Source organism: Amblyomma mixtum, chromosome 1 (assembly GCF_055824585.1).
Source record: "Amblyomma mixtum isolate Tamu chromosome 1, ASM5582458v1, whole genome shotgun sequence".
Classification (NCBI taxonomy): Eukaryota; Metazoa; Arthropoda; class Arachnida; order Ixodida; family Ixodidae; genus Amblyomma; species Amblyomma mixtum.
The window spans coordinates 43,499,287-43,525,545 of record NC_143012.1 but is presented as its reverse complement, the minus strand read 5'-3'; the positions used below and the strand labels follow the sequence as shown (position 1 = coordinate 43,525,545).

Here is a 26,259-nt window from a genome sequence, read left to right as displayed (position 1 = left end):
GTTATTAAACTACCATTTGCTTGTGAGCTCACTCTACTCTAAAAATTCACAGAAACACCTAATTACATTACCTATTTCTTAAAACGATGTTCATTAGCTCAGGGCGTAAAAAGGTATGTAATGATGTACGACGAGGATGCTAAAATAAATTAAAACAGGTTCGCTGATGTAATGAGGTCGAGAAGTGAGCGATGATGTGGTCCCTGCGCCCAAGCCGTATATGAATCAGGATTATTCGGCGAGGGACCCGCTGCCACTATGGGCCGAATTCTTGTCGGCTTCAGCGCCGGGCAAAACCACAGCAGGTGGCGAATGTCGGCCTCAGTTTTTCTGTTCTTCGAACTGGACATCCGATACCGGGATATAAACCTTGGTATTGCGGCCACTTTCGTGTCACGGCTGGAGTTATGGCATTAGAAGCTGTTGACGTCTTACAGCCAGTTTTGTGTTGCCCTTTAGTGGTTGTGTTTCGCGGACCCCTACAACACTGTTTGCACACAACCAGACATCTTCTCGGGTCTAGCTGATGGTTGCGTGTTTCTTCGAAGGTGCCTAGAGGTGACGCGGGCGCAATGAAGATACGTCGAAAAGTATCGTCATTTTCGGTCTGCAGGCGTCACTTGCGGTCCTGAGAACTGTGTGACCAATGGCGCAATCTTTTTTTCCAAATGAGCCTTCTAGCTCCTAATACTATCGTATTAATAACCATGCATGCATAGGTGAAATGCACCCTTGTTTACATTCAATCATTCCCTTACTAAAAGGAGCTCAGTGGTGCGTTTGTGGACTAAGAGTGGGATCTCCACATTAGCTTCAGTGTTCGAGATATGCGCAGCTGTTGCCGATGGGACTTGTTTGCGTGCGTGCGTGCGTGCGTGCGTGCGTACGTGTGTGTGTGTGTGTGTGTGTGTGTGTGTGTGTGTGTGTGTGTGTGTGTGTGTGTGTGTGTGTGTGTGTGTGTGTGTGTGTGTGTGTGTGTGTGTGTGTGTGTGTGTGTGTGTGTGTGTGTGTGTGTGTGTGTGTGTGTGCTTACGTGCGTGCGTGTGTGCGTGCGTGTTCAAGCATTGTCTCTGAATCACATCAGCTGGAGACGGGTGCCTACACACGAGTATCCTACTCTAACCCTTTGTGGGACAAAACGTTGTGAGCAATACACGCTGCCTATTTATTAATCGATCAAAATTTTGGTATGGGCACAATACCTGCTTATTAAGTATGGCATAGTGATGCCTGTTAGTTTATTATGAAATATACAAAATTTGACCTCCCTTTTAATAACCCTTCTCGAGAAAAAAGTGGCCACCCTGTGTAAGCCTCTGAAAAAGTGGATCATATTTGTCCAATTCACCAATAGGGAACAGCCACTTCAGAAAAAAAGTGCAGTTTTATTATATGATGTGGGCTTAATTAGCCGTACAAACAACGAATAAGCGAACGTAAAGAAACCTACTTGCTATGAAAAAATAGTCAAGAAATGTTCATTCTACATCCACTCGCTGTCAACATTCGGACTACCATGCCCACATGGTTGCAACAGGCTACTTTCAGTTTTGAAAAGGCAGGTAGCCGTTTGCACAAAGAGGCACTCGCCATACTTTGCATGTGGGTCATGTTCTCACTTTTCTTTATTTCATCAAGCACCACCGGATTATAGAAACGCATAAAAATGATATAAACCACGGACACAATATATCGCTAAAAAGTTGAGTATTACATGTTGCACAAATTTTGGAATGAGGTTCTGCGCAAACGTGGTGATTATCATGACCGTCTCTTTCTGAATGCTGCAAAGCCTGGCCAGGCTCTGAATGAGGTTCTGCGCAAACGTGGTGATTATCGTGACCATCTCTACCTCAACACTGCAAAGCCTGGTCAGGCTCTGAAGGGCGTCCTGGGCTCACACTGTGTAGTTCCAGTGACCGTTGAAATCAATGCGTAGTACGGAGCATCCAAAATCCCTGCGAAGATTTTTAGCGTTCAGCGCCAAGCGGAACACGGTGACAGCCCAGAAAGCAAAAAGTGTCCACATTTCTTGGTCTTGAATATGCCCAATGGGGTTCAGGTAATCGTTAGAGTACGAGCGGTAACTCTTCCGGTCCAGCGGAAGGTGATATACATTTCGGTTTCTTTATTTTTTTACCCTACTCATCCTCACCCGTCATGGTTAATCACTGCTTTCCTTTTTTGTTTTCATTTCGCAGTTCTCTCATAGACTGGCTTTTCATGATTTATCGTTTCTCTCCCGAAGAACAAGTTCAGAAAAACTTCATCGTTTTGCGAGTTCTTCATTATGACCATATCTTTTTCTCGCGATTGAATACTACAGAACACCGCATTCTGCTTCCTACTCCGTACAATCCCTTAGACATATTAAGCGTGACAGTTCACGTCGTGTAGAAATAGCACAAAAGGAGATTGCATGTCTGCGATAACATGTGAAAATGGCAGCAACAAAAAAAAAGTGTTACAGCAGATGTGGCCGGGTCTGGGGAAACTTCTTCTTCCATTGGATGGTGGCAAAAAAAAAAAAAGAGGGAAAAAATGTTTCTGGAGGTGCGGGGTATCGATCCCCGTACCTCTCGCATGCTAAGCGAGCGCTCTACCATCTGAGCTACACCCCCGGATGTGCGGAGGCGCAGTTCGTGGGGTTTAAAAGCCTACAACGCAAAATGGACCACTACTATTATGTGATGGTACGCTTCTGCATAAACTGAATATAGTTGCGCGGCTATTGCATTCAGTCAGCGACTGAGCAAACTTTATGTTAAAAAAGGAGCAATGCATTTAGAAAGCGTACGAGTTAGAAACATTAAGCTGGATCTTCCCTAGTATGAGGCCATGTTCATTACCGGATTGATTGATTGATTGATTGATTGATTGATTGATTGATTGATTGATTGATTGATTGATTGATTGATTGATTGATTGATTGATTGATTGATTGATTGATTGATTGATTGATTGATTGATTGATTGATTGATTGATTGATTGATTGATTGATTGATTGATTGTCGGACCGTCAGTTGTTGGTTTTTTCAATCTTAAGGGAGGCAGCCAGCCCCGAACGCATGCACTCAAATGCGGCAAATCGGCATTAAAGGGATGGCAACCCTCGAAGAGATCGCGGTAATGCTGCAGCCGGGACAACAGAGCTCATAATGGGTAATAGCACCCATCCTTACGCACTATTAATGGTACTTCGTGGCAACGGTGCTCGTACCATCACGTTACCAAGAAAGAAGGCTGCTTATCAAAATCATTATCAATCCACCGCACACAGGCGAAGAATTGCACAACTATTCCGATTGATTCATTTGTAAAACATACTATGCGAAATAATTTTAGTACAAGCATGCGATTTCGATAGTGACTAGCTTTCCAGCCTTTATCATTATTAGTATCGAAAACCTTTAGGAAGAGCCGTGTGCAAGCTTTCAAACAGAAATTAATAGGTAAATTTGATTTCTTTTCTATATATACAGCTTCAGTTTTAACATCGGTTAAACCCCGCCGTGCCATTAGTGTAAAACGTGTGAAAAGACCAGGCTAGCACATGTCTCCAGCGAAAGATCTTTCGCTTCCTCGGAGGAAGAGCAATCCGCGTTAGAACTGACACGCGATACGCTCCCGTGGCGATGTCGACAGCAGGCAGGAAAACTGACAAGCACTTGGGCAGCAAAACTGTTTACTCATGTGTGCTTACTCATGTGGAACATGTGGCCTTCAAACCAAGGAAAGCTGACCAACAGCTGCGATAGCAACACGCTGATTTTGCGGTCGTCAGGCCCACTCTATGGTCTAGGCCCAACGTCCCGGAACATTCCACACACCGAGCGTATATCTATCTGGTTAGCCAGCACGTGACCTCGATCTTTCGCGAACTACTTAGCCGCATCTAACACACACACTGGAGACTTCCGAGCAAACGCCACCATGGCTGACGTTACGCAGATCGAATTTCCTTGCGAGTTTCCTCGCCGGAAATGATGTCACTTCCGGTAAAGGGGTCAATGACCTCTAATGTTAGTATACCCCCGGTGCATAATGTAATTATGTGTCTCTGTTAATTTCTTGCTTTGCGCGCCCGGATTTGGACAAGAAATCATGTCCAAACATTCTCGGATAAAAATTTTGAGCATTGGAATGCTGTAAGGAACTTGTATGGAAATACTGAGGGTAATATTCTATTCTTCCCAAATGTAGCAAAATTTTTCTATTATAGCTTTTCCATTGCTCTCATCGAGCAGCTAAAACAGCCTTAGAAAACCAAAGGGGAACTCTTGACGATAGCAAAAACGTCGATAGCAAAAAAAAATACAAATCTGCCGACGAAAATGTGCGGATATAATGATTATGGCGCACTGAAATTTTGCAATATAGGAAAAAAAAATGGCGTCCGTAAACTAATTCTTATTCAAAAATGCTTTCGCCCAGAATTTTCGGGTATTATTAATACAAGAGGAACGTTTGATTTGCCGTATTGGAGAAAACCAGTCGTTGACGAAGAAACAGCCAATTCATCGCGGGTAATTTCTCTTAACATATGGCACTGTACATGCGGTACAGTAGTAGCAGTTGCCCGCGCATGCGCACGCAGCTCCGATGACCTGGCACTTCCTTCCTTTTCTTCATTTAAGTCCGTCAATCCTTACCTTAAAGCCTGATGCAAGTTTCCGCCAAGACTGTGTGTTATCGAATCATTCCTCTTTTCATTGCCACCGCTTCAGCCAATGAAGACTCCAAGCAATTACGAAATTATCTTTGCAAGTCAGGCTTGGCAGTGCCTTATCATCATCATCAGCTCACTGAAGTCCACTCTAAGACAAAGGCCTCTAGTATACAGTACACCACTGCATACCCTTAAACTTCGTAACTGCCTGTACCACCAGTCTCCCGCAAGCTCCTACGTTTACCTTAGTTTGAAATCCACAGCAGAGATATCGCCTAAATAATCAGGGGGTAAAAAATCGCTGAGATTTGCTTTTTTTATTATTGCATACTGACGAAACAGCTTCACTTTGTTTTTGAAAAAGAAAAAAGAAAATTAGAGTGGAGGTGCGGGGTATCGATCCCCGTACCTCTCGCATGCTAAGCGAGCGCTCTACCATCTGAGCTACACCCCCGGACGTGTAGCGAAGCACTCAGTACAGCATTAATGCAATACAAGGCCGAAAGAGTAGCATGTGATGAACCGCTTCAAACCCTAATAACCGAGTATTGCTTGCCGTAACTAAGGGACTCTCGGTAACTGGTAGGCTGGGAGGTGTGAAGGGCCCTTCACACCTCCCAGCCTACCAGTTATTGATGTTTTTAAAGTGTTTTTAATTATTCTTAACGATTTTTATGTTTTTAATGCCATCATTTCTGTTATTGATTGTCTATAGCTTTTAGCCCCTTTTGGGCGACCTCATCTTTCATTACCGATCATCCGTTATTTCGCTCCTTGGCCGTATACACCCTCCGCTTCTCTTTATCGTCTTTCACCGCCACCACATTTACCAATATACTTTATCTACTGACGTGACTGTCTTCTGGATTCCGGTGACCGAGCAACCTGTTTATCTATGTTCCACCCCCTCATGATTGCTATATATTCTCTGTATTTCGTAATAAAAATTCAGTTGATAGTCAGCGCCTGTGTACGTCCTTCCTTGTTTCTTGTGTCCCGTCCTTTGCGCTGCTCCACCACGATGAGTCTGTAGAAGACTTCTCGACTCTAATACATTCCTAAAAATATTTATTTTTGTCTATTCATAGTCTATAAACTGTCTATAGAAAAAAGTCTACGAAAAGTATCTTGAGAACAAACAGCGCTTACAGACAAAGGACCAGAACAAGAAGGACACACAACTGCGCTGTTGAGCGCAGTTGTGTGTCCTTCTTGTTCTGGTCCTTTGTCTGTAAGCGCTGTTTGTTCTCAAGATGTTCCCCAACCAACTCGCCCAGCAACATACCTTACGAAAAGTATATGGCCCTAAAAAATCTCTATATTGTCTATGCACTGTCTTTACCATTTGTATTGCCTACAGCCTGTTATCTAGGACTTCTCTATAGAAATCCTATCACTTTATATACAAACGTCTATGGAGATCTATAGACTGACTAAAAATATTTTTAAGGGTAAGTTATCTAAGTACAGTTCTGCTATACTATCAGACAAACGCCTATGAATTTTTTATAGAATAAAAATTTTTTTAAGAGTGGAAAAATGGCGATAAGCCGATTAGATATGTTTTCATCCTTTCGCCATGTTGCATGCAGTACAAAGTGGCGGCAATTGTGATGTCAGTGTGTACTCCTTATAAGCAACCTGTAGGTATCAGGCGGCGCAACAATCGTTCAACTGCGCGCCTGACAACAGCTACCCTCAGCCGCTTGGGGCCACGAAAAAAGCGAGACAGCATTCTAAACAACTAGATGCGTGTGTCCGGTTCATAAGATTTCTTGCCAATGTGCTCACGAATGGCAGACTCTTGGGCAAGTTCATGCAAGTCCTGGATTTAAAGAGCTCTAAAACGACAACTCACGAAAGGCTACACGTGTGCTGTTCTCTTAGCGCTCTTTCAGTCAAGAACATGCTCTCGACGTAACCCTCTGCTTTCGTATCCGCTGTTTTATTCGAGCTAGCTAACATGTCGCTGCCAGTGTCTCAAAACCAACTAGCCCAACTTGTTTAATCGTTAAGCGCAGTTAGAGGACGCATAATACCAGGCGAGTGGTTTTGAAAAGCACTATGTATACGCCTCAAAAATTCTTGCTCTTCTCTCTAAAATTCGCTTTACTGGGGTGTGGTCGGTGCGGCAAACTTGATAGCAATTTGCCAACACCTTTCGGCATGATGCTGGGTTTTGGTGCAACAGAATGTAGTTCAAGAACAGCGCCGCTACCACCGGCTCACTCGGACTGACGCACTTCCATTCTTTTTCTCTTTCTCCCGTGCGTGCGTTCTCATCGTTTGAGAGGTTTGAATGAATTCCCTCGGCGTCACAAGATCGCCAGCACGAACATCACCTGTCGCCCGGAGCAGAGACACGGATCTAAATACTTTCTGGCGTGTGGCTGAAAAGGCGGCTTTGACGGTGCCGAGTCGCTTAGATGTGACACGACTTTGCACAGCTGTTCGTCATGCCGTGTGTCCCGAAAATGCGTTACACTTTCCGTCCGCGATGGAGAGAGAATTGAGGCGTTAGAACGAGGACAATTGGCGTGGCTTCGGGCGGCCAGTCGCATTTGTACATCCTTCGTTCAGAGATTCGGCGACTTCGACATGAAAAGAAGCTTCTTCACCTCAAAAACCTGGAAGTGCCTTGTGGGTATGTTTTGAGATGTGTTGCGTTTTGAGTGGAGGAGTAGACGATGGCTAGACCGAGTCGAAACTTGTTAGTTTCTGAGCAAGTCGGCTCGCGAAGTCAGTTGCGCCTTCAGGGCTGGTAGAGTTGACATCAAATGAAATGCAGACAAGACAACTGAAACAGGAATAACAGAACGCGATAATTCCGGTTGAGGGAGGCAGAATATTATTGCTTTTGATTATCACTTCGATGGCGCGAGTGAGTGAGTGAAAAACTTTATTGTCGGAAAGAGGTTCTCCCGGCGAAAGTCAGGCCTTAGTCCAGGGCCCCGGTAGCCTTTGCCGTCTTGCGAGCTATGTAGATAAGCTTGAGCTGTTCTTCGCGCTTCGAGCAAGACAGCGAAGCCTCCCATTGCTCCGGTGTTGGTGTGGTCTATTTGCGCTGTCTGTGTCTTTTGGCGGGACCATGTAATGTGGTAAAGCGTTGGGGACCACTCCGTGTAAGTGCTAATATAGTTTGTCTGTATTCTTAAGCTGCAAATAGGTTTCAGTTTGTTTTTGAGCCGTAGTTATTGTTCTCGTGTCGTATTTGAGCGCTCGTACGACCAAAGTCGTCTGCATAAAAAGACACTCAATGCCTTGTGCACTTTTCGGGTAAACGTATATTGTATTGTTTGTCCGTTGCGTTCATCAACCATACTGTTTACTTGGAACTGTTTATTGAATAAGAACTGCATGCTGCTATGAAAATAAAAAAAAAGAGGCGGAGTTTTTAAACCGCTTTTGTACCTGTCGGCGAATAGCCGCCCAGTAGAAAAGACACACAAGCACTGTGCCACTTCCACTGTTCCTCAGTTAAGCAGACCATAACGCGGTCTACGTATTGCAGTGATATATGCTGACTACTAGTCCGCTATTAAAGATTAGACATAATCTTGTCTAGCGACTTGTACCACCCGTGAGTTAGAAACAAGTGAAACCAAACAGGTTCCATGTTTCGGTTTGTCTTTGAGCCACCGCCAGCTACCATGTCTGTGGACCAAAAGCAACTCGGAGACAGATAGTAACATGCGTGTTGGTATGACTTAAGGTTCGATATACTCTCCGTTCCTTCCAGGCAAATGAAATACGCCCCCGGGGAATGTCACGGAGCCACTTTTTTGTCCTCGTAGTCGTTATTGTTGCTACTACAAACCTGACAGCCTCCATCTTTTTCAAGGTGAGCATTTTCTCCGCCTTTTCAGCTAGCTTCTTACTGCTGTTCATGCAATCTCGGGTGCTTATCTATAACTTCAATGTGACGGACGTCCTGACACCGCGGACAAAACAGACTTCTTACGGGTTTTTGTTCACTATATAGCTAAGTCTTCAAAGCGCTCTACTCATAACTTTCATGAGCTTGTACAATTTTATGTTCGCGTTATTTATGTTCTTGTTCTCAGTCCTTTCATTCATATCAGGGAGTGAAGGGTAGAAAACCGCACTTCAATCCAAATTAAACTTTCTTTCACTTAATATGAAATACTGGCTTGGCGATGTATATAAATACAGTAGAACGTCCTAACGGTCTCAGTGTGGAGAGGGGAGGGGGGGGGGGGCTGCTAGTAATACAAAAATAAAAAACTGCGAAAATGAACAGAAGGTAGCAGTACAGTGACAAGCGCCCTAATAAATGCACCCAGAACGCTACAACCCAACCTCGTGAAAGGAACTGGGAGGCAGACATGAAAAAAAAAATGAATAACGATATACAACCGATGCGAATGCAGTGTCTTCTTGCGGGTGCTCAAAGGAAGACACTACGTATCTGCCTTTGCCTCAGCACATTTAAAAGCGCACTGACGCAAACGTCGCTTTGGTGTAATATATCAATGCGAGTGCATTCTATGTCTCTGTCGCGTCAGCAAAAAATGCCCGCAAATTTGCCCGCACGATTGCGTTGTTCTCTTAAGATAAATGTGGGGAATTGTGGTTGCGATATATAGCGTGTGATAAAATGTTGCCGCCGGAAAACTTTAGTTTATGAGGTGTCATTAGCTAATTAATTAAGCGCGAAAAGTACACTTAGACGTCAAAAAAGTCGTGGACATCGATATAGTACATGGACGTCAGAACAGCCGCGGACGTCGACATAGTATGTAAACGTTTTGCTTTCGCACTGCTCCAGTGCGGATCGCAGCAGTGATCTCAAAGTTTTTTTTTCTTTCGTAATGCGTCATTATTATGGAACTAGAGAGACACTGGCCGACTTCTAGTCAGTACATTAACACCTCCCCAACAGATATCCGAATGGAAGATGCAGACGGGAATATCTAACATTATTAATGGGATGCAACCAAACGATGCCATTAAAGTCAGAGTTTGGTTAACATCCTATGTTTTCTTTAACTGCTGTATCTCTTTCCCTCTCTCATTCTCTTCCGCTACGCGCATTCCTTCAAGCCTGTCTCAGCAGTCGAGGCAAGCAATACAGGAAGTTCCAAACAGCCTCTCATCTGTGACTTCGCGCGTGGTTAACGTGAAAGACGGAGACTTCCCGTCAGGCAATCAATGCTAGCCTGCTAGAATATTCATGCGTCCCACGGAGGCCCGGACACATGGCAGCTTGAGTCGACTTTCCTGCCTGACAAGCAAATGTATTCAAGGCGCTCGCTTTCTGCCGGGGGGCTGCAGGCTGCATGCGTACGCAAGTAGTGTTTGTTGACAAGCCGTCTGATTACAAGATGTCCTTCATGCGACGGCCACATGCTCTAGGCGAGGAAAGAACTAGGGCTTCGTCTTGTATTTCTTTATTGGTTCCATTGTTCTTCCCTGACAAATGCGCCTACGAAGTGTTCACTCAGATTTTCTGTAAGGAGCCAATTCCGCGTCAGTTTGTGTATAGCTGCCGCGCTGGTTGGTTTTCAAGAGAGTTTTAAGAGCGTTAGCCCTTGCTCAACACGTTTAGAGATTTCGTGGGGTCTGCTACCACCCTGAGATCACAGCGCCATCTGTGGCAGCAACTATTCATCACGTTTAGAGATTTCGTGGGGTCTGCTACCATCCTAAGATCGCAGCGCCATTTGTGGCAGCAAGTAGAAAACAGCACATCTCGCGTTGAGACTTGCAGCGCCATCTACAATAGCATTGTAGAAACAACCATCTGCCATGTGCCAATGATGACGTCATGGTCCAATACGGTGGATAGCTAATGCTCGTTACTTCAACGTCTTCCAGACGGTGGCGGCCTTTTTTCAAGGAAGAGCGCTTTAGTCGACTCTGCAATGTTGGATGGAACTATGAATGATGCCAGACAAAGCAAAATACGGAGGCGAAATAGATGAATGTCTTAGAGGCAAGTAGTAGATAATGAAGTGGGCATACAGTAAATTAAAAAGTTTGAATGCGACTATGACTGATGCAAACAGACACTCCCGGATCGTGGTAAAAGCTTGTATGCCCTAACTTATGTTCTTTTTTTGTCTACGCACGCATTTTTGTGCCGTCAGTAGGAGAAAAATCAGGAACAGCACTCTTATTCGGTTTGATTACGAGCTTTCAGTCAGCCATAAATGTTTTGAATTCAAAAGCGAACACAGGCGAGTGCGGCTTTTGAATGCCGCACTCGTTCAGTTAACCTTCATCTGCGCTTAAATAGCTGTGTAGAGCGACACGTTTTCAGCAAAAGCAAGAAAATTTACTTTTTGGTAAAAATCATTTGGGTTCAAAACTAAGATGTGATACAACAACAGTCTTTGAATTTTTGCGCACATTGTTTCCTTTCGCAGCTGACGTCACAAGGTCGAGTATCATATTTCTGCTTGAGGTCCGAAACGCCAGCATTCGAGGTAAGGCTTCATATACAAACTTCGGTTCTTTCCGAAAGCCTGTCAGATTTAGCGCAAGTGCAAGCGCCAGTCGATGAGAAACTAAAACGGTGAATTCTATTAACTTTAAAGCAGCTGAAAGAAATGCGATGCAAAGCGAGGTGCATCAACCCTAACCCAAGGCCGTTGCAACTCTGTACAAGAACACAGAGGGAGTTCAGCACTAAGAGGAGCAAAGGCTAACAGCAAGCTAAGTTTTCAGCTGGAAGCCTGTCGGTCCTAATCGAGCCTTCTGTAATATAATTTCCAACTAAAGGAGCCTTGTGCACCGCACTTACAACGCATCGCCACGCAATACGCGTTTAGAGCAGGCTCATGTAGTGCATATGCGACACTGCCTACGCACGAATAACCTATAGGGGACTAAAAAGGGAGTCAGCTGTCCTCTAGTGCACAACTTGTAGGGTATGGTAAACTCCCCAAATCCCGGAGTAGATTTCGATCCCTCAATACCCACAATACTTACTCTTGGCAACGGAGCTACATTCCCCCTACAATGCATGATAACTTGATACAGTTAGCAGTGGGAGGAGGCTTTAAAACGTGGCACTGGAGTTCTTGAGGTTGGCGAATAAAGATTTAATCCTAGGTTAAACTCTGCGTGACTGCTAGATCTTCGCATGCTTTGAACTGGAGTTCTTGAGGTTAGCGAATAAAGATTTAAACCTCGGTTAAACTCTGCGTGACTGCTAGAACTTCGCATGCTTTGAAGAGGGAATTTGATTCCGAAGTGATCTGTATGTTTTGGGGACGGAAATCTACCCCAGGGCTTGGGCAGAACAACAAGCCCATGAAATGAAGTGCGCTGAAGGACAGATTACTCCTTTTTTACTCCCATATAAGCTAAGTCATCTTTATAGTGTGCCAACAAGCCAGAGCTTCTGACTGTCTACTTCATAAACTTTATTATAATTTTCCCCAACTGCGTGAGAGCCTAATTTTGCCCCCTTTAAGATCATCGCGACGTTTGTTTAATTGCCGTATTATTCAACGCATTCATGGTTCAACCAATGCGTTCAATTCCTCGTTCTTGCCAGCTGCCATAGCCGAGTGGAATTTCCTTCCAGACAGTGTTGTGAATGAAGTTAATTCCCTAAAATTTAAACAGATGTTAATTGATTTATTCCCCAAATGATTCCTGTTGAAGACCCTTTTTCTTTTTCTTTTCTTTTTTTTCTTTCTTTTTCTTGTGTTTACCTACTTACTCGCTTGTTTTTCTTTTGAAGTGTTCACAGCTGTATCTACATGTGTCTAAGTTTATGTTCCAACTTTGTTCTTTGTGACTTGATTACTGTTCCCCCCCCCCTTTACGTAATGCCCCCCGGGGCCCTTAAGTGTAAATGATGATGATGATGATGACTGAACCGCGGGGCTGGTACTGGCCAATGAATAGCTTAAAATTGGCTTATATTGTAGGCTCAAATACGATCATTGACATAACTGGCGGAAGTAGGCTGCTCATAGAAGTAGTTTTGTTGTGCTACAAGGCGAGTGAGTACATTTTGGGTATTGAAAATAGTAGCTTTTTACACGACATTTTAACGTTAGTTCAATTATGATTAAAGCAATACAAAGTATAGCTTAAACGATTTCATTTCTTCCAATGGTACCTTATGAAATAATCATGCAACAGAGCTAACGCAGAAGCCAGTTGGTGGATCGTCTTCCTAAACGTATGCGATGCTTGGAGAGCATAAGAGGACAAATGAAGTAATGTCATCGGTCACGCTCAAAAAAAAATCAGATACATATGATAGAGGTGCAAATGCGGGGTAGTGGACAATATGGAAACGGTGATGTGCATGTATGACAGTATTTTTGGGGATTTTAATACCATCTATATAAAGATACACCCCTTCGAAAAGGTATGAACAGTTGTCAACTTGCGCATGTGGCTTGTGTCAATTTCTACTTCGTGTTTTTTAAGTCGGACATACGTTTGCAACGGGTAAATAATAATAATTTCCGCTCGCAAGAGTAATGGTATTGTTTTTGCTGGTTCTTTTTTACACAAATCCAAGAGCTTATTAAAGTGCCTGAATACAGCTTAGGAATATACTGGATGTATAACGGGAATCAGATGAAACTACACTGCAAACTACATTTGCATGATTACTATAACTGGCTCATTTACATCAATATAACTTTTTAATCCTTCTTCTAAATGCAGTCTCGCTGTTGCACGTGTCCAAGAGATGACTTCCGAGATACGGTGCGTGGCTTTTGTTTTTTAAGGGAACAGAAGTTTTTTTTTCATAATGCTGGGATTGATATTTGACAGAACTCATCGTGCTTCGTTAAGCATTGTGATTTCATGTGTGTGTGCGTGTGTGTGTGTGTGCGCGCGTGTGTGTGTGTGTGTGTGTGTGTGTGTGTGTGTGTGTGTGTGTGTGTGTGTGTGTGTGTGTGTGTGTGTGTGTGTGTGTGTGTGTGTGTGTGTGTGTGTGTGTGTGTGTGTGTGTGTGTGTGTGTGTGTGTGTGTGTGTGTGTGTGTGTGTGTGTGTGTGTGTGTGTGTGTGTGGCCTGCCATTATATGCGCGTATACTGGGACAGATGTCTACAAAATTTTTGCTGGTTCCCTTGCTTCCCACAAATTCCTCTGCTGATGCGAAGAGCAGTGGTGTGAAGAGTGTCTTGATGGGAGATCTGCTCAAACATTGTTTGCTCTAAGAATAAAAACAATCTCATCGTTTATCTATATGCTTACAGCGCAGAAGGTCGCACCTTTACTTCCCTTCTGGAGTTCCCTGAACTTCACTTGCTGAAAAAGTGGTGGATTTCAATAAGGTTCTGTAATTGCAGACACACCACAGATTTTCGATACTCTATTGATTTCCGCTCGTTCGATTAATACATAATGAGGGAAACCTGCTTTTTATGTAGCGAGCATTTGAATATTTCTTAATATGACAGCGCTCTCAAACCTATTGGCACCAAGTTGCGGCTACAGATGATACGGTGGCTCAGAGGTTATGAAGCTCGGCTGCTGACCCGAAAGACGCGGGTTCAATCCCGGCCGTGGCGGCTGAACTTCTATGAAGGCGAAATTCCAGAGGCCCGTGTACTGTTCGATGTCAGAGCACGTTAAAGAACCCCAGGTGGTCGAAATTTCCGGATCCCTTCACTACGGCGTCCCTCACAGCCCGAGTTGCTTTGGGACGTTAAAACCCAACAAACCAATAAAGCAACCAAATATATGCATATAACTCTTCTTAATTCATTCGACGTTTCACGTTGACAAGCAACTGTTGATGTATTGTTTTCGAACGCAACAAAGAACTAAACTGCTATTCGTAATAAATAGGGATTGAGAATTTTTCTTTCTGTTGCCCTAATATCCAGGCTGCTGGCGTTTTGTATGCGTCACGACTGTTCGGTTTCAGTAGGATAGATGTCTAAGTGCATCTTCCTTTTTCGCTGACTATGTTTATTTCCTTAAATTCACCGAACGCAAGTGTACCCAAGCTTGCAACGACTTCACCTGTTGCACACAACACAATCACTTCCATGACGTAGTCTTTCTTTCCTCTGAATTCTCGTTAAAAATGAGACTAGGAAATGGGTTCAAAACGCTTATTGTCAGATACAACTCAAGAGTGAAGCTACATATTCGCGTGAAAATAGGCCCTCTATCCAAAGGCGTCGACCGGTCTTCATGACGCCGCGGTAATCCGGTTTTACCGCGGTTAATTCCCTCCCGCCTGTCAGCCGCCTTTGTTTTCAGACTAACAGGTTCAAGGTATTATGAGTCGTGGTGGCAGCACCTCACCGCTGCCACCAGTTGTTGCGGCTCAGGTAGCATGGTCGGGTCGAAGAGGGGATGAGGGAGGTCGGAGACGAGGTTATGGGAAAGACATGAAGAAGAACTTTATACCCGTAAATTTACATTATATACAAACAGCAACTGAGAGAACGTTTCAGTAAGAGAGTCTCGATAACAAGGAGTTTGATGACGAGAAGCTAGATAACGATGAGCTCGATGGTCAGGAGCTACTCGGCCGTACAAGGCGCCGAGTTTTATAGCGTTTCCATTCCCTGGGCTCCCTAGATGGGGGCCGGGTTTGTCGAGGAAGGAGTGTCCTGAAAGTCCACTGAGGCACCCATCACACACCCTTTCATTAGGGAACACGCCCCCGACACGTATGGGGGAGAGAGAGAAGGATGCACCTGCGTCGCGCAGACGCTGGAATGTCCGCGAGCAGCGTTCCCGCGCTTTTCATGTGGTCGCACGTGCAGGGTCCAGGCTACGTGCAAGTCCACGCGGTGCAGGAGAAACGCTGGCTGTTAACTTCTTCCTATACTTCGTCTCACAAGATGTTTGCAGCACTACGGAAGGTAGAGCTCTCTCGTCCAATCAGGGCTGCAGAAACGCAGAAAATAGTCCCTCGAATATTTGAGGAGTGTACGACTATTAATCAAAACAATAAGCATTGCAACTAAAAACATGATTTAGACAGGTATATTTAAATGGTAGGGAGTGTTTCAATCACTGGTGAAATTACCAGACAAAGCTCGTACGGACACAGCTCTGCGGAGGCCTGCTGCGAGGTAGTGATGCGTCGCCACTTTCCAACATGGCGTCGGTCGAGTCTGTTGTGTCTCCTGTGTGCTCTACACCGACAGTGCGCTGTTTCCCCAAGCAGGCGAAGCAGGTGGCTTTAAATGTTCTTGAAGCGCTTCGCGTCGAGTGCGGGGGCAGTTGGAGTACAAATGCGCTCATCAAGAGGACGGCAAAACTCACGCAGGTGAGCGAGCGAACGCTTTACAAGTGGACAACGGAGACGTTGAACGCGGGCCGACTGTTGTTGAACGCGGGCCGTTTAACGTGCGTTGCCTCTCGCGCAGCACATGGACTTGTTTTGCATTTCGACACCATCAACACTCGGCTGCCTCGGCACGCTGGAGTAAATAAATTTATATGCGCATGACACGATTACTGAAATTTACTGCGACGCGACAACAGAGGAACTGATGAGAACAGGTTGCGACAAAAAAAAAGTGGGGCTAGTCCCTTTGGAACGGGCGTTCGCCTGTCCAAAAACAAACCAAAAAAAGAATAAAAAGACATCAAGCGCCACCTGCTATAGGTAGAAAGAAGCCACCTGGACATCAGGTGGATCGAACCACAGGCGCGTAGGAACACACTAATGTAGTGCGCGCCATCCTGATTGGACGAGAGAGCTTTACCTTTCGTAGTGCTGCAAACAGCTTGTGAGACGGACTATAGAAGACGGATGCTGCTGTCAAACTTGATGACTGGACTCAGCTGGCCCCCAGGCCCCTCGGAATGTCAAGTACTGCCGACCTTGGCAGCTAACTTCTTTCTGTATTGGAGGGTGCACTGCAGAGCTGGCTGGCTAGTTGAGGGGTGGAATACTGACGCCGCTTCCGTGGCTAATTCAGGCGTTCACCCCGCGTGCCTTTCGTGACTCATCGGCATTCCGCTGCAACCCCGCCGATTTTTCCTCACGACGAAGGCGAAACGTAACAAAGGGTATTAATCACGATGTAATGACAGCAGGCCCGACGCCATTGGCTGGACGGCCGCCTTACACGGGCATTTGCCGCTTAGTTCTTGAGTTGTAGCCAACCATACAGTGATTTATCATTTTTCACAAAGGCTTAGCTGTCATACCTCATTCTTTGTCGCTACCGTATTCTTGAAGTCCTATCCCTTACACTGCTATTGCGGTTACTGACAGCAGGGATTTCTCTCTCCTCAGCTTCAGCTATGCCTCAGACTGGTACGTAGTTTCGCCGTTTGTTTTTCTTTACAACGCCTGTTCCCTGCCCCCGCAACTAGAGTAACTGCGCTCATATACTTTGGTAGTTTGTTTTTGTTCTTTTTTTTTTCGCCATCTAGGTGTACCTCCCGAGGACTCTTAACGCAACGCAGGCAATGTGCATAGCGCGAAACTGCTGCAGGGGCACAGCGCTATATACGGTGAGTTACGGACGCAGTGCTGAATGTTCTACACGAGCACTCGAAAGTTTATGGGACGCGTAATGAGCTATTAACGTTAATTTCACCGCTGTTTTTCCGCACAATCCGGAATAACTGTAAGCAGCCTAATTCTGACTGTGCAGTTTATGCTGCGTGTCATTAGATCTCGATTTCTGTCCACTGCACACAGAGTAATTCAATTTGACGAACTAGTTTTTTGACGAGCTAGTTGGTTCATGATCTTTGAAAAGCAACTCTGCGCTTAACAGGCGAACACAGGGGGGGAACATGCACACGTCTTGTGCGTCGTGTATGTTCTCCCTGTGTGTTCGCCTGTTAAGCCCGCAGTTGTTTTTCATAATTCAGTTCACTCGCCTATAAGAGGCGCTCCACAAACATTTCCTGGTGGCCGTACTGTCAGCAAGAAATAAACATGGTCGAGGCTATTGTAACGCGAGCGGCAAAATGAGATTTTAACCGGGGAAGGTCAATACCATTATCTACGTCAGCCTGACTGCGCCAAATTGAGCACAAAGGCCTCTCCATATCTCTCCAATCAGCCCTGTCCTTTGCCAGTTGCGGCCACCGTATTCCCGCAAACTTCTTGACATTATCCGCCCACCTAACTTTCCGCGGTATTATAGTAGGTTGTATTTAATGATCTAAGGGCTAATGCGAATGACCAATACGTTTTAACGGCACGTAAACTTCATTCAGTGTCGCGAATTTACATTCAAACAGTTCAACATTTTTAGCCGCGTCGAATATGTTCACACCATTTCTAACATGAAATGCCTTTGAAACACTACCACTGTCTAAAGTGCGTATAGGCGAAAGCGTTTTCCGCAGCACTTTGAGTGCCTCTGTGGAACTGGTGACGTCACCACTGGATGACGGCACACATAATTAAGTACTAATTACTAAGTAATGGCAAATGACTAATTAATGGCTAATTGCTTATTGATGACTACATACTAATTAAATTCTAATTATTTACATATAAGCTGCGCCTTTAGGAATGGCACACGACAACGTGTTGTAGCGCGTCCAGGGAATCCACGGAACGCTATCACCCGTTCGGCGCGATGCCTTGCCCTTTGAACGCAACGCTTTTTGAGGAAAGGAATTCTTTCATCTCGGTTGGCACCAGAACCGCACCGTACAGGAAGAGAGGAAGTGGCAGTGAAAGAAGAAAGAGGGGCCGTAATGAAGAAAATAAAAATTGTATTTGAGGAAAGGAAAATGCGCAGTAACTGTCTCACATATCTCCGTGGACACCCGTCATCGTCGGTGAGTCACCCCAGGGGCTGGATGTAACGCTGTACGAACGGACAGGGGTATGAGCCATTAAAGGCTTTCGCCATAAAACACTCCTACGTGCGTATATATTGCCCGGTCTTAGCTCCTCATGCGTTTCCTCTGAGCGACGGTTGTTGCGTTCGAATCTCTTACCTCTGCTCTCGCTGTCTTTAACCTCAGGTCAAAATTTATTTTTATTTTTTTTTATTTGAACATACTGCTAGCCTCACATTTGAGGCCGTCGCAGGAGTGGGACATCACATACACTAAAATAACACAGGTCAAGTAAGTGTCAACACAAAGGCGATCGTAGTCCAACAAGGCAATATGCAATATACAAAAGGTAAAACAAAATAGCAGAACAGGAGCAAGTAGCATATTTGAGGACTTTGGCACGGTAAAGAAAAAAAACTAAACAAGAAAAGAAAAAAAACACAGTAACAAAAATGCAGACAAGTTTTTAGGGAGCAAGGAATGAAACAATAGCTGCTGAATAATGATACTGTCATGAGAAACGAGCAATAAGGTTAAAAAAGATATAATAAGCGAGAGTCAGATAAGAAATTCGGGATGTCATCGTCAGCAAGGAAAAAAAGAGTGCAAGAGTTAGCGCACCAGAGTTAGCGCAAATTTTCTCTCCCTGCTCTTTTCCACTTTTCTTGTTTAGGGAGCCGGATGATGTGATCAGCAAGCATCTCACCTCTCTCAGATTACGTGCCTGGCGGCGCGTCGTTTCGCCATCGATACTCAAATGAAACAAGCATAGAGGGTTTGCACCATCACCTCAGCGCCGAACGCCGTGCGCGATAGTGCACAGACGAGCGTCCCGGCCTTTTAGCGCTATGAACGTGCAAATAAAGTTTGCTGCCTTTTATGCGAAGCATACTACTTTAGCTACCACTTCAGCCCTTCACCGTGGTTATGCGCCTCCAAATCACGTGATACATGACGTCACACCATGTGACACGATGATGCCATGCCACACCACGTGACACGATGACGTCACGGGAGTGGAGAAACGGGGGCCCACCTCGCGCCGTCGTTGTGGTTGTGCGCCTCCAAATCACGTGATACATGACGTCACACCACGTGACACGATGACGTCACGGCAGTGGAGAAACGGGGGCCCACCTCGCGCCGTCGCTGTGGTTGTGCGCCTCCAAATTACGCGACACGACTATGCTTCGCATTCTCCAGGCTTAACGAAGTTAAGCCTCAGCCATTTTTTACACCCGATAGACCTTCGCAGGCAATACTTTCCGCTTGCCCTGCCGGCCTCAGGCTGCAGGGAATCGTGCTTGTTCGGCCCATCGATTTCACAGCAGCGCGTGTACGCGGATGTAGTAGTACTGCAGGAAAAGACGCTGTCCTTCACGGTGACTTGTTTTCAGAGCTTTGAGTAAAAAAAAATACGGCTGAGTTTGTCTTATGTATGAGAAATGACGAGCAGAGAGCCGTCAGCATCTCATACCCCGACGCTACAAACTTCGTTTTGTTTTGTTTCTTTTTTCTGGGAAGGGGTTTGATTCACCTAACCCCCTCTCCCTCGGTGGCGCCGGTCGTCCCCAGTTTTAAAACAAATACTGTAAATTAGATAAAACGGGAACGGTAGTCAGCCGACTCCGAGGACCCAAGGCCTTAAAGCCGTTAATGCTCATCCAGTGAAAACGTCCGGTAAATTTATGAATTTCCTGGACGTCATCACTAATGGCTTCTTGATCGCAGAAATGCGAAAAGCTTTCAGATTTTATGAAGAAAAATTAATTACTTATTGGTTACTTATTAATTGATATCGGCACATTTTTATAATATCTTAGTGCCTAAGGCCCACAAAACCACGTGCTGACGCGCAGGCCGGAATTCAATTGCAAAATTCAAAATTGTTCTAATCTCTGTGTATGAAGGATAACGACCACATACATTTTAGGCCGTTTCACTTTAGGGCTCGATTTTGAACAAATTTATCTTTTCGCGGTCCTCCTACATCTCTGGCAACTTGTACTTTGGCCTTTCGTTGATAAATACGTTTGTAAAGAGCTTTACATGAACTACGGTAGCAGTTCCAGTGGATATGCGGGCGGAAGTTAAAATTATCCCCATTTTTGCGGCGACCCTGTCTGACTGCTTGGACCTGGAGTCCCAGAGGGCCCTGGTTCAAAGAGCGCGGGCAGCGGCTACCGCCAATGGTGTCCCGGAATAAGGTCTATACCACCCAGGCAAGGGAGCGGTGAAACGGTAGTCTCTCCCCTAAAACCAACCCCAGTTCATCCAGTAAAGTTTTTACCACACCACCACAATATATTTGCGCTCTGTATGATATATGGAACGTCGGCGGTTCATGGATTAAGGGTTGCGTTGTCGACGAAAGGAGGGGTTGACGAGCGGGCCTCTTGGGTTTGGACAGGGGCGCTAATGGTGGCAGGTAGACGGCACACCGCGCGATGAAAGACAGATGCCCCAGGGAGGGACATGAAAGGGAGACCGCGGCCACATCTGCGCGCGCGGCCACGGTTTTCGTGTTCGCATTTTTTCTCTTGTCTGTGCGTTTTTGTGTTTATGCTGTGTGCTCTAACCAGGTGCAGAAATGCTTAACTACTTCCTGGGATTCCCGCGGGGCTCCCGAGCAAACAAACTCGTGAGCATCGGCGTGCCATTGGTTCTTTTATTTAGTAAGAAGTCCGCTCTTTTCCGATTGGTTACTGGAAGGGTCCCGAAAATGCTAGGAAAACAGATTTATTCGCACGTTTTGTAGTCAGAGTGGAGATTCTGACAAGGCTCTACTTTGCTCTTGGGGGAGTGACGAAGAAGACATAAGACATGGTCAGACTTGGCGCAGGCGCATGTCCGAAGAGTGGGGAACCGCTACGCTTTGCGCTAGTTAGGTCAGTCAGGTTTACAGGGTTTCGTAAGCAGCGAGCTCTAACCTGACGTTCGTGATCATTATGGATGATACCGATCGCCCTGGTCAACATATGAAAAAGTTTTAAATAAATTTCATATCAACTCAGCTGCACATTGTTGCAAGAATAATGTCTACGCCTTCGTCCGGCAACATTCTGCGCCCTTCAGAACTTCACTTCCACCGAGGATCGACATTGCGAAACAGCAGCACAACGTCACGCAAGATTAACTCTCTCCATCGGCGTTGTTTGCTACAGGAGTATAGAAAGTTAATTTTTACTTGCCTGTTACCTCCTTTCAAATGACGTGTTCCACATTATTATACATGGACCACCCCGCCGTAATCCCTTCCCACCACTAAAAAATTCAAAATTCATTTTTTCTCTATGAAGTTTCGGTTTCACCAACCGTACCATGGCGAGGAAGTGTAAGAAATGTTTAGGCCCCGTGAGGCATGAAAAAAAACTGCATTTAATCGCGGATACCAGTTTTACTGCACTACCACACTTAAGGCAGCCTGTATCAACAGCTGGAATGACAACAAACAATGTATCAGACATTATATTGCAGTTTTTTGTTTCATTACTTATGGCACCTAAAGAAACCTCACACGCTACAGCCATCGTTCGGTTGGTAAAACCAAAACAGCATGAAGAACAAATTCAATCGTAAATTATTTAATGGTAGTTGGGGATTACAACGTGCTGATCCATGAATTTTAATGGTTTTGCAGGGAAGAAAACATGCAACTGAAAATAGGTGTCTATTTTCTTTTAATATCCAGGCGGACTTTCCCTATTTCACAAGCGCCGGTGAAAGCCTTGGCTGGTGTGGAACTATTAGTTACTCAGTTGCTTGGTTAGATGGTGTTGTGTCCCCTTATTGCTTTTGTGTGTGTGCGCCCCCTCCTAACGACCACTCGCATTCCCCTCCTAACGACAGTTCGCATCCTCCTCCTAACGACCACTCAATCCTCCTCCTAACGACCACTCGCATCCCCTCCTAACGACCGCTTGCCCCTCGTCGCACGCTGTCGCCGGATGCCCCCCCACGGTGCGCCCCCGCACCCTCCTCCTGTTCTGGGAAGCCACTCCCTGCCGTGGACGCTTCTCCACTCCCTCCTTTCTTCGGGCGGCCAGTTCGGCTCCTGCCTCGGTCGACGCTGGTCGCACCCTCATCAGCTTTAAATAAACGAAGTCTAAAAGTACCGTGTGCGTCTTTCGCTGCATTCAACACAGCGACCGGACACGACAGTGGCGACGAGAAAGTGGATTCGACCCGCGCTACGCAACGCTATTGACAAGCCATGGCTACGCGAGGGTTTCCCAATCAGATACCAGAGTTCAACGGCTCATCGTGGTCATCGTGGGTTGGACGCCTTCAGTTCTACTTTGAAGCTAACAACATCACAGACCCAGCCTTGAAGAGGGCCAACCTGCTGACGCTGTGCGGGGAGCAGACCTACGATACTGTCTGCGCCCTTATTCAGCCAAGCACACCAGCGGCAGTGTCTTACGACGACATCGTAAAAGCGCTGCAAAAGCACTACGACCCAAGGCCATCCGAGGTCTACAGCCGGGCTCGCTTCCAACGACGAGATCAACTGGGAGGAGAAACTTTGAGCGCCTACGTAGCCGCGCTCAAGAAGCTCGCTGCCGACTGCAATTTTGGAACGCTGTCGACAACAGCTACCGGGCAGGAGGGAGACGCAGCTTCTTCTGCTAACACCACCATGCTTCCCTTGGACGTGATGTTACGCGACAGATTTGTGTGCGGACTGAGTGACGAGTCACTGCAGCAGCGCCTGTTCGCTGAGAAGGACCTCACATTCAGCAAAGCTTACGACATCGCCGTTCGAGCGGAGAGCGCCGGTCACCAGCAGAGAGGGATTCGCCGGAACACCGAGCCGGTACACCAGACAAGCAACCAGGTGCGCAAGCCTTCTGTTGTTGTAAAATCGGTCAAAAAGGCACAACGCTGCTGGCGGTGTGACGACCAACACAACCCCCAGGGATGTCGATTCCAGTCAGCCACGTGTAATTTTTGCCACAAGCGAGGGCATATCGAAAGAGCATGCATTACGAAACGGAGACTTGCCAAGATAAAGTCACCTTCCCAGCCTAATCACAGCGTCAACGCCTCAGAGAATACGCCGCTGTCTGATCTCCATGGAACAACATCAGCAACACCATCTGTGTTGTACGACCTGAACACCATGAATCTCGGCACGCGACCGAAGATTTTTACAGAAGTAAGAGTACATCACCAGCTGATTAAGTTCGAGGTGGACTCCGGCGCAGCCTGTACTCTGATCAGTGAGGACACGTTCCGAACTTCATGGCCATCTGACGCACCCGCCCTGCAACAAGACGACACGCACCTGCGAACGTGGTCAGGACAGAATCTGCCACTATTGGGCTCTGCCAACGTGCAGGTTAACTACAACGGCCAGACCCATACGCTACCTCTGCTTGTTGTGAAGGGCACAGGATCAAGCCTTCTAGGGAGAAACTGGTTTTCTCCACTAGGCGTGATGATATGCGGCATACACCAGACGCCGAGCCAGAACATGGTTGGTAAACATCAAAACGCCGATGCGCTAAGCCGTCTGCCACTAGACGCAACTGTTGACGAACCATTTCCACAGGAGACGTTCTGATGTTCGAAGCACTGCCAGAACCTCCGCTTACAGCAGGCACAGTTGCAGCATCTACGCAGAAGTGCGCAGCTCTCCGGCTAGTTTACACAGCTGTTCAACAAGGCAACGTGCATAAACTCAAAGGGGACAACTTCGACGCTTACCGCAGGCAAGCTACCGAGTTGAGCACCCATCGCGGCTGCATCATATTTGGGTCCCGAGTTGTGATGCCGAGAGAACTACGCGCACAAGCTATGTCTCTCATCCACGCCGGACATCGGGGCATCGTTGCAATGAAAAAGTGTGCCAGAAGCTACATGTGGTGGCCTGGCATTGACAACGACATCGAAACAGTGGTGCGAGAATGCAAGCCTTGCCAGAGCAGCCGGAGCGCCCCGCCGAAAGCTCCTGTCCCAGAATGGGAAAAGCCAGACACACCATGGCACACACTGCACATTGATTTTGCAGGACCAATTGAGGGCTGCACTTTCCTTGTGGTCGTAGATGCCTACACAAAGTGGCTTGAGATAAGGCAAATGGGACAGACGACTTCGGCAGCAGTCATTGACAACCTCCGATCACTATTTGCAACGTTCGGCCTGCCGCGCAAGGTAGTGTCGGACAACGGAACACCGTTTGTGTCTGCGGAGATCCTCAAGTTTTATCCCGACAACGGGATCTCATCAGTTACATCGGCCCCCTACCACCCAGCGACAAACGGACAAGCCGAGCGCTACGTAGCCGAGCTAAAACGCGCCCTTGAAAGAGATCAGACAGGCTCGCTGCAGCGCCGCCTTGCGCGCTTTCTCTTCAAGCAGCACACGACGGTTCAGAGCACAACAGGCGAGACCCCCTCGAAAATGATGTTCGAGCGTGAAATGCGAACCCAGCTCACAGCCATCCTCCCCGAGCCAAAGGCAGAGACGTTCCGGGAAGAAAAAGCAATTCCGCGCTGCGGCACGCTTAATGAGGGGCAGCGCGTCCTCGCCCGACAGTTTCTGAAAAAGCCACGCTGGGAGGAAGCTACAATTGTCAGACGCATAGGCCTGCGCTCTTGGCTCGTCAACATACATGGCACAGTAGCACGACGACATCTCAACCAGCTGCGTAGATTTACGACGCCGTCTGAGAGCTGTCCGCCAGCGGAGAGAACACGTGCACCATCTTCCCACATAGCCTGGCACCTCTTCCAGGAAGAAGAGACTTCGCCCAGGACAGACCTAGGAGACACAGCGAACAACAGCCAGCCTACAAGTGCTTCTCCCCCGAGCGCACAAAGCCAGCGCGCCTCCACGCGTGAGCGCCGACCCCCTGCACGATACCAGGCAACTTTCTAAGGGGGAAGGAAGTGTTGTGTCCCCTTATTGCTTTTGTGTGTGTGCGCCCCCTCCTAACGACCACTCGCATTCCCCTCCTAACGACAGTTCGCATCCTCCTCCTAACGACCACTCAATCCTCCTCCTAACGACCACTCGCATCCCCTCCTAACGACCGCTTGCCCCTCGTCGCACGCTGTCGCCGGATGCCCCCCCACGGTGCGCCCCCGCACCCTCCTCCTGTTCTGGGAAGCCACTCCCTGCCGTGGACGCTTCTCCACTCCCTCCTTTCTTCGGGCGGCCAGTTCGGCTCCTGCCTCGGTCGACGCTGGTCGCACCCTCATCAGCTTTAAATAAACGAAGTCTAAAAGTACCGTGTGCGTCTTTCGCTGCATTCAACACAGCGACCGGACACGACAGATGGTTAGTTACTTGATTAGTTATTTAACTTGTTACTTCATCAGTGTTAGTTGCTTGGTTACTTAGTTATTTATTAAGTTACTTGGTCAATAAGCTAGACAGTTAGTTAGTCAGTTCACTATTTAGTCAGTTAGTCAATTATGTATTTAGTTAGTCAGTCAGTCCCTCAGTCAGTTAGTTAGCTAGTTAGTTGGTTTGGTTGGTTAGCTAGTTAGTTAGTTATTCAGTTAGTTAGTCAGTCAGTCAGTTAGTTAATTAGTTAGTTTGTTGGTTAGTTAGTTGATTTGTTAGTTAGTTAGTTAGTTAGTTAGTTAGTTAGTTAGTTAGTTAGTTAGTTAGTTAGTTAGTTAGTTAGTTAGTTAGTTAGTTAGTTAGTTAGTTAGTTAGTTAGTTAGTTAGTTAGTTAGTTAGTTAGTTAGTTAGTTAGTTAGTTAGTTAGTTAGTTAGTTAGTTAGTTGTGGGGCACTGCTAAGCTGAGGGATATTATGAGGCCCCTCACAGGGGCTCTGCAAAAGAGCATATCGCATCACCCACAGTAATGCAGAGATCATTCTACTCTCTTCCACGAGGCGCGGCCTCAAAC

At 46.4% G+C, this 26,259-nt stretch overlaps 1 long non-coding RNA gene and 2 other non-coding genes across 3 annotated transcripts; 1 reads left to right on the top strand and 2 right to left on the bottom strand.

Moving 5' to 3' along the window:
• Positions 1–2,548: 2,548 nt before the first annotated feature.
• Positions 2,549–2,621, bottom strand: TRNAA-AGC (transfer RNA alanine (anticodon AGC)). Its single transcript has one exon. It is a non-coding gene; the product is annotated as a tRNA-Ala (tRNA).
• Positions 2,622–5,051: 2,430 nt separating this feature from the next.
• On the bottom strand, positions 5,052–5,124 carry TRNAA-AGC (transfer RNA alanine (anticodon AGC)). Its single transcript has one exon. It is a non-coding gene; the product is annotated as a tRNA-Ala (tRNA).
• A 3,290-nt stretch (positions 5,125–8,414) lies between these two features.
• On the top strand, positions 8,415–19,080 carry LOC149366170 (uncharacterized). The gene is made up of 6 exons (XR_016288491.1): positions 8,415–8,511; positions 11,060–11,119; positions 13,329–13,370; positions 16,882–16,902; positions 17,022–17,102; positions 19,069–19,080. It is a non-coding gene; the product is annotated as an uncharacterized LOC149366170 (long non-coding RNA).
• Positions 19,081–26,259: the final 7,179 nt, after the last annotated feature.